We start from the raw sequence: 8,533 nt of genomic DNA, 5'->3' as shown, positions 1-8,533 counted from the left end.
ACACACACACACACACACACACACACACACACACACACACACACACACACACACACACACACACACACACACTATTCTTCAGCTCCTGGGTATTCATTTTCAGTATTGATTTTGACATATTAATGTACACTAGCCATCTTACACAAAATGCAAAATTATGAAGAGATCAATACCTACTTTCCACAGGGACCATCAAACATATTCTAATCCTTTTCTATTGAACTGTATTGCATGCTATGTGTTATATTGTTTCTTTGCATCGTGATGGCAGGTGCATGTATTTGTACAAGGATAACTCGCCACAAACTACAAACCCAAGGATGCAACACTTTTTTTGTTATAAGAGAAAACATAAGGAATGCTAGTCTTTCATCAAGTCTTTTGTCCTCTTTTCCTTCACTGTGTTAGTAAGTGTTTTGTTCGTGCCGCCTTACTGTAGTGTCTTAGTAGCAATATGACAATTTGACTTCAATATGTCACATGAAAGAGCTCACTACAGAGAAGACGTCTTCAGTTTCTTAGTCTGTTCTTCTTAGGAACTGCAAAAAATAGCAGAGACGAACTTTTTTGGAAACACAGGTAGATTTTTGATAAATCAAAAAGGCAAATTTTAAGGCTACTTTCTGGCTGCACAGGCAGGCTTGTATCTACTCGGGTTTGAGACGCTGTTTTCAAAGAGCTTACTTAAATCTCACAATAGCACAGACTTTTCCCCATTTTTTGCCACAGAGGAAAAGACACCCAAGACATAGGTGTTGCATAATTAGGCCACAAATATGGACCACGTACTTAAAACCATTTACCACCAGATTACCTGCAGAAACAACTTTATCTAATTAGGCTGACTGGCCAGGTTAGAAGAAAATTCCACAATACTGTAAGGGATTACATTTTCAATGCAGGAAAGCGTAGTTTTAAAAATAAAACATGCATACAGTTTATATGCATTTATTGATGCAATATCAACGCTGCCTAGCATACAATATACAGAGTGATATAACACCTAAATAGTTAAAGTCTCTCACATTGACATGGTATTAAAGATGATTGATGCTGTCTTGAAGCATCTTCGCTGCTCTGACCTTCAGCTCTTTAGCTAAACTGACAGTGATTTTAAACATTGCTCACAAGGGGGGTTACAGAGTGGTATGGATGGAGAAAGTGGATTACTTTGTTTAAATTCTTCCTCAGGTTCAAAGGTTAAGACGTTGTTACCTAGGTGTTTAGACTGACCTTAGACCGAGCCTCAAAGGCAACTTCTCCGTCACATTCAATGACGCCTTCTGGTTTGATAGGTAACCTTTGTCCAGGATTTAAATAGCAAATCGTATTTTATGTGATTTTCATGCCTCTCTCGCTTACATCACTTTTGGGGGACCTTATTTGCTCCGAGTCTGACCACAGTAACTGGATCAACTCCAAGTGGACATCGGTCACTCTTGTTCTGCTTATTCAACGAGGGAGCGAACATGCTTTTTTGTGTTTGTTGTGCAAATTGATTGCTAAATATTCAAGACACTTGAGTGACACTGCCTGTTTAGCTGCTGCTACATTTCCATTTGTGTATACCCAAATATTATCAATTCAGAAATTATGTTTCAGGCATGCTAGTTCTTTAGGTGTACGTTTTTTACTTGTAGATATAGGGAGATAATAAAAACTTAGAAAAAAGGTAAGAGATTAGTAACTAAAATCAGGACATGTTTTAGGATAAAAATCAGGCTTTAGTTGGGATGTTGCTCTTGGTAATGAAAATCTAGGGAGGATGTTTCTTAAATCAATAGCACTGAGCCTGCCTCTCTGCAAGGACCCTCACCCTCGTGTAAACATCAATGTCCTATTTGAATGGATTGGTGCTGGCACTTGCTTGCTTTGGAGACAAGTATGAACCATTCAGCAAATAATCACATTTTTCACAGCTGGAGGAGTTGGGGCAAGCAACATGTGCATGTTTATGTAAAACTTGCAGATCCTCCTCAGGCCGAGTCAGTCTCTACTGGTTTGTCTGAGGGGAGACATGAATGTCTCACTGCTAGCTATCATTCCCGCGGACATATATGAGAGGTGATAGCAAGGCATTGCGGAGTGCCACAAACAAACATGCACACACTCTTTTATAACCTGTTTCTGAGAGCTACTTCACCGAGACAGACCAGCATTACACATTTACTCATCTGCATTTGAATGTTTGAGCTACTTTTTAGCTTGACTTACTATGCTTTCAGCAAATTGTTGATTAAATATGCACAGAGAGCTTCAGAGAACATTTCTCTTCGTTTACTACTAGTTCCCTCAGGCCACTAAGACACAATGGCTTGTTGCTGGATGAACAAATGCTTTTATGTGCTGCGACGTCTGCTGACTGAATGTTCTCTGCCGATTTCAAACCCAAGTGTGTGTGTTTACACTCCGCATCCCACCTTTCCCTGTCACAATTTGTCTGCGCAGTGACACTCAGTATGTTATATAAGCACCATCACGTGGCAGTATAATTTTTTTATCGTGTACAATTTGCACACAAAATCATTAGGGAGTAAACTTCTAATGAGCAGAGCTAAGAAAGAAACTCAAACCAGAATATTTTCTCCCCATAAATTGGCTGAATTGCTTCTTTAAATGCAAAACATGAAAAATGAAAGTGCCTTAAAAGTCACAAAATGATAAAGTGACATTATCTCTGAACATGTAGCAGCGAGTTAATGATGTGCGATATTGCAGCCAATGACATTAAAGACATTAAAAGGTATTCTGAAAAGAGCGTCCTTTAGAATATAAATGACTCCCTAAGTACAGAGCCCAACAGCACACATAATTATTATTATTATTATTATTATTATAGAAGAATGTGATTAGACTGTCATGCCTTGTTTTTCAATTAGTTCCTCCTTATGTTGTGGCAAGTTTGACCTGGTTTAGTCCTGTGAAACTGTTTCTACTGGTGTCATTAATTCAACTCAGTAAGAATGGGGGGATAAGACATAAGGATAAGCACTGCACTTGAACATGTTACTGTCCTAAAATTGTTAACATCCTGTTATAAAACAGCAGGGTGTGTTTTTTCACACGACAATTCTCCAAGATGCTTTGCTGCACCTGCCTTGACACATTTATCAGCACCACACAGAGAGATCATATCAAGTCTCCACATTCTCTTCCCCCTCGAGTGAAGTCAACTTCCTCTCTTTGAAGGCCTAAATCTCTTTATCTAACCATCTTCCCAATTTTGTCCTGTCAACTGATTGTGAAAGTTTGAGGGAAGCGCTAAATGTAAACCATGATCAAACAAACCATTGAGTTGAAACTGTCAGTTGTCTAGAAACTCTTGGTTAAGAGTTTTCTTTTTCATCAACATGAATTGATTCAATTACCAAAAGTAAGCAGCTTCCCCCTGTCAGAGAAGAGTTTTTGAAGATACTTGAAGATACCATCCATCCATCCATATGCTGTATGCGTCTTCCAAACCTAAATAATGTCCTTTTTCTACAAGAACTTATAAGTGAACATGAAACAGGTATGTGTCCCTCCCAAAATCCAACTTTTTGAAAAACAGAGTAATTACTTAATTTTAATAAGTAACTAAATGTGGGCATTTCCGCCCACAGAACTGCCGCTCACTGGATGTTTTTTTTCTTTTTCGGACCATTCTCTGTAAACCCTAGAGATGGTTGTGCGTGAAAATCCCAGTAGATTAGCAGTTTCTGAAATACTCAGACCAGCCCTTCTGGCACCAACAATCATGCCACGTTCAAAGTCACTCAAATCACCTTTCTTCCCCATACTGATGCTTGGTTTGAACTGCAGGAGATTCTCTTGACCATGTCTACATGCCTAAATGCACTGAGTTGCCGCCATGTGATTGGCTGCTTAGAAATTAAGTGTTAAAAAGCAGTTGGACAGGTGTACCTAATAAAGTGGCCGGTGAGTGAGTGTGAGTGTGTGTGTATATATATATATATATATATATATATATATATATATATATATATATAAAAAGAGAGAAATGCAGATATCTGTGTGTGAACTGAAGCTCTCACCTTCTGTCAACACCACAACTACTTAACGATTAAAGTGTTACTGTTCCCCCGTTACTGAGAATTCTTTTTCAGAGCGCATGGGTATTTCACCCATAGACAGTTAAAGTAATGGGCCAACATATCCCGTTGTTCTGGACGGAGACCAGTAAATATTAGAAGCTCTTTTCCGGCTATGGCTAGACGTTACTCCAACTGAGCTTGAAAATGTAGATGTGACGTGAGCAACCTGTCTGAAAGCTGCAAGTCTTCTGGTAGCTGCGCAAGAGAAATCTCAATCATCTTGCAGAGACGGACAACTAACAACTAAAAGTTTTTAAATGCTTCAGATGTTAAGTTATTCACTGTCAAAGTGGCGCCAAAATGAATGGCAGTCAATGGGATGCTAATAGCGGGTGAGTGCTTGGTTGCATTAAAATGGCGCCATTAGAGCTACGCTTTGAGGACGCTTGCTTACCCCATTGAGCTCACCTGGTAGAGCGCACGGCCATATATAGAAGTTGACTCCTTGACCTGCAGCCCTTTGTCATTCCCCCACTCTCTTTCCCCTTTCATGTCTTCAGCTGTCCTATACAAATAAAAGCCTATAATGTCCAAAAAATAATCTTTCAAAAAAAAAGAGAATGCATCCTTCATTCTCCTCTTTCAAAGGAAATTAAATTTAGCCTGTGGATAAATGTATTATCACACATCTTCACATTGATCTAGGCAACTGCCTAAAAACCCACAGCAGCAACCCCTCTAGCTGTTATTGTGTTTCTTTCTGCAAAAGCAAACAGAGATAACACATCTTTTCAATCTCTCTTTCCCCTCCATGCCTTCATCTCTTTCTCTGCGTATTCATTTCCTCTACCTTACCAGCTGTGATAGGCAGGTGGGATGCAGTGTAATGCGTTGATCTGTGGAGCCATCAATTCTCCCCGAGGCCCATTTTGGACCACAAATCAATGGTTGGCTGCACCCTCGGTTATTTCAAGATGGCACAATAGAATGTTTAATTTGCACTTTAAAATCTCAACTTTTCTGTAAAAGGTCTTTTTGTAGCTTGCTTGGAACACATATCCAAATATTCCATTTTGTAAGTTGGTGTTCTTGAAAGAGATTTTGCGTAGGGATTCACAAGTGGGTTTTATGTAAAATTCTGTCAGTGATCTGCATTTCAATAGGATATGATAATGATAACTTAGCGATTCTCTGTTCATCAGGGAAGGCTTTAAATTTGCCAGCATCACATTCTTTTTCTGTCTATGACACTTCAGCAATGAGGGATAGCTTTTATTTCCTGTGTTTTGGAATTCAAATTAGCTCATCAGTCCTCCTGAACTTTTAGGCACTTTATAAGATCTATCGTAAGCTCTTGAAAGCTTTTAAATAATAAGTTTATCTTTTGGACATATATATAACCCCAAATGGAGTTAAGAAAAAGAGGAGAGAACCAAACAGAAAGAATGAAGGAGAGAAAGAGAGAGAGAGAGAGAGACTGTGTATGGGGATCACACTGCAGGCAAATTTGAGACTGCTCAGGGTATAGATAAATAAAATATCCAATAAATGCACAGATAAGTCTTATTTCCGCTGATCTCATTTACTGTACACACATTTATTAATTTGACTGATTATGTGTACTGCATATGTAGTGGCTTCACATTACTTCCCTGGGATTTCAACATTAGTGGCTATTTTTCCATTCTTAGAAAATTGATTCAAGCTTAAAAAATTAGAAAAAAACATGATGTTAAGCAAATACATCAATAAGAAGGAGGTATCCATAACCGCTCCCCAGTAACTTGTTTCATTTAAGAAAATAATGACAATACAAATAATGACATCTTTTTGGACATATGCTGGTTGATTGATAGGTTCCTATTCAGTACAAAAGGTTCTGGCAATGTGCAGCAGGAAACGGTGTTATGCACTCAAACAGTCAATGTGTGAGGAAGACTATGGTAAATTATTAAAATAAAAGCAGGTTAAGCCTTGGGCTCCTTAAGTGAGCCATAAAAGCACATTTTTGGAGACAATGGGAATTGGAGACGCAGATGGAATAATGATTACTCTTAAGATTTTCAAGTATTGATGCCTCACACAAGTTTTCTCTCCGTGTCATCCACGTTGTCATGAAGATAATTCCAGCAGTGTTATTTGCACTCAGACTGAGTGAATGGCCCGACTTCATGGAATACATGATAGCATCAAATACCCTACCATTAGATGACGGTAGAACACAGTATAATGAAATGTTCAGATTGTATGTCTGGGTGGGGGATATAGTTGATGCTTTGCTTTAGGCAAGGTGTTAATCACAAAATAATGCTGTGACCCCCCCCCCTTGCGTAATGCTGCATGATGTACATTGTACATGCCGGCTGGCTCTGCCGGGGGACTAACCCCCAATGGCAGAATTGGGACAGAAAGAGTCTTCAGGGACCATGACTGGCTAATATGACAATTTTAATTTCCTAAAGCTGCACTCTTGGATCTATTGACTGATTTGGGTCCAGTGGAGAGGGCAACACGCCGGAATCATGCCATCCAAATACAGATCCTCGCAACTCTTGGGGGCAACCGGCTAAGTGTTTTATATAAACATTATCATCTTTAACTTGATCCCTAGGACTTGTTTGCTAATAATATAGTTCAGGTTAAACCTTATATACGTGTAAGTCTGGTATATACCGAAGCTGTCCGAGTGCCGTATTGTCTGCCTAGTCAGGTTTATACTGTGTGAAAACAGACCAAAATTATAATTCGACTTGCAGCAATTCCAGAGCATATGAGAGTTTTTTTTGTTGCTTTTTCTCCGCTAGTTGTCATGCATGAACTGCCAGGGTCATTAACATACTTATCGGCATGGTGCTTTGCATTGACTATGTATGGTTAAAAATGGGTGTGTACAGGGCGGGATAAGAGGCTGATTCACATACGCACACTTGTAGGTAATCTGATTTATGAAGTGAACATTTCTTACAGATGTGCGTGATTTTATGCGTATGGATTTTTGACTTTTGGGCGTACGCACACTTGTAATAAGGATCCTATGCATCGTTTTATAAATGAGACCCCAGGTCTGTTCCTTTGCTGAGCTCAGTGGCAGGGATTTCCGATACTTCAGTGCTTAAAAATACTGGATTAATCAGCACACCATTACCATGTCATACTCACTATTTGTAAAACTTTATTACAAATTCTGACACTGACTTTAATCCAGATTGAAACTGCTGTCTGGATGCTGCTCAAAACCTTTTAGCCTAGCTGTCTGCCTTCAGTTCTTATATTATTTGGATTTGTTTTACTCATTCTTAGTTATATACATCTTCATATAAGGCTGGGGGACGATATACAGTATATCAAAACAATATTAAAATGTCTATCGTATGTATCTATCTATCTATATATATATATATATTAGCAGGTTGTGCCTCTAATGCGAGCGCTGCTGGGTGCCCAGGAGGTCAGATGGATAATTCTGCCTCATCATAGCAGGGCCCCACTGGTGTTCATTAACAAAGTCAGACAAGAAGTGAAGCCAGACTGCTTTAAGGAACAGCTCATCCTAAAATATAAAGTCTTATCATTCTCGTTGTACTAATTAGTACTTTGCAGTGTCTGCCCTAATAAAACCAAGTAGGGCTCAGTAATTCCTGATTCACAAAAAGACTTGACACTTTGTTTCCATATATGTAGGATTATTATAAAAGAGCTCCACTGTAAGAACACATTTTCTGGAAAATGTGATTTACTTTCATTTATTTATACTTCAATGTGTTTTCCCTCCTTGTCAATCTATGACATGGTATATTACATTAACACTGGGGGGAGCTACAGGCTGGTTTTAAGTCAGAACCATGGACCGTATGCAAAGAAAAGAACATGGATCAGAATCATGGTCACAGTTCTTTCTTTTGCAGCATTTTTAACAAATAGTTGGAGGTTACCCAAGGGTGCTAAAACCTTATTTGCCAACCAAAGGTTCCTCTATCACAGTATAATCCAGACCCTCTGGGGTACTGATAATAGGCTCATTCCAGACAATCTACGTCTCACCTGTAAAGTGGATGAGAGCAGACGGCAGCAGACCAGGGGCGGTGACAAAGATCCTAAGTTGGACAGTTTCCAGCCGATTCCAGCAGCCTTCAGGCAGAACAGACAAAGACAGAAACTCTGTGGTCCACTTCTGACTTAATAAAATGGTTATCAGACCCATATATAAGCCTGTACAAGTCTCTCTGACTTCTAAACGTAACCATCGGCACACAACATGGTTTGTACTGAATAAGCCTTTAAAAATCAGACAAATGGCAATTGAAAAAATATTCATGTACTCAAGCAGCAGTTTTCTCCCACACCAATTTTTGCGGTTTTACTGCAGCTGCTGTAATGCTTTTTTAACTAAATACACGTTCAACCTCGCCATATGTGCGCAGAAGTATTTTCACTGACCAGTTTGTTTGTGGTTGTGGTATCGTGGCTCCATTCATGCTACCTTGTTATTGTGGTGGTGC

The sequence above is a fragment of the Etheostoma cragini genome, chromosome 18, assembly GCF_013103735.1.
Source record: "Etheostoma cragini isolate CJK2018 chromosome 18, CSU_Ecrag_1.0, whole genome shotgun sequence".
NCBI lineage: Eukaryota > Metazoa > Chordata > Actinopteri > Perciformes > Percidae > Etheostoma > Etheostoma cragini.
Note: the sequence above shows the minus strand (reverse complement) of the source record.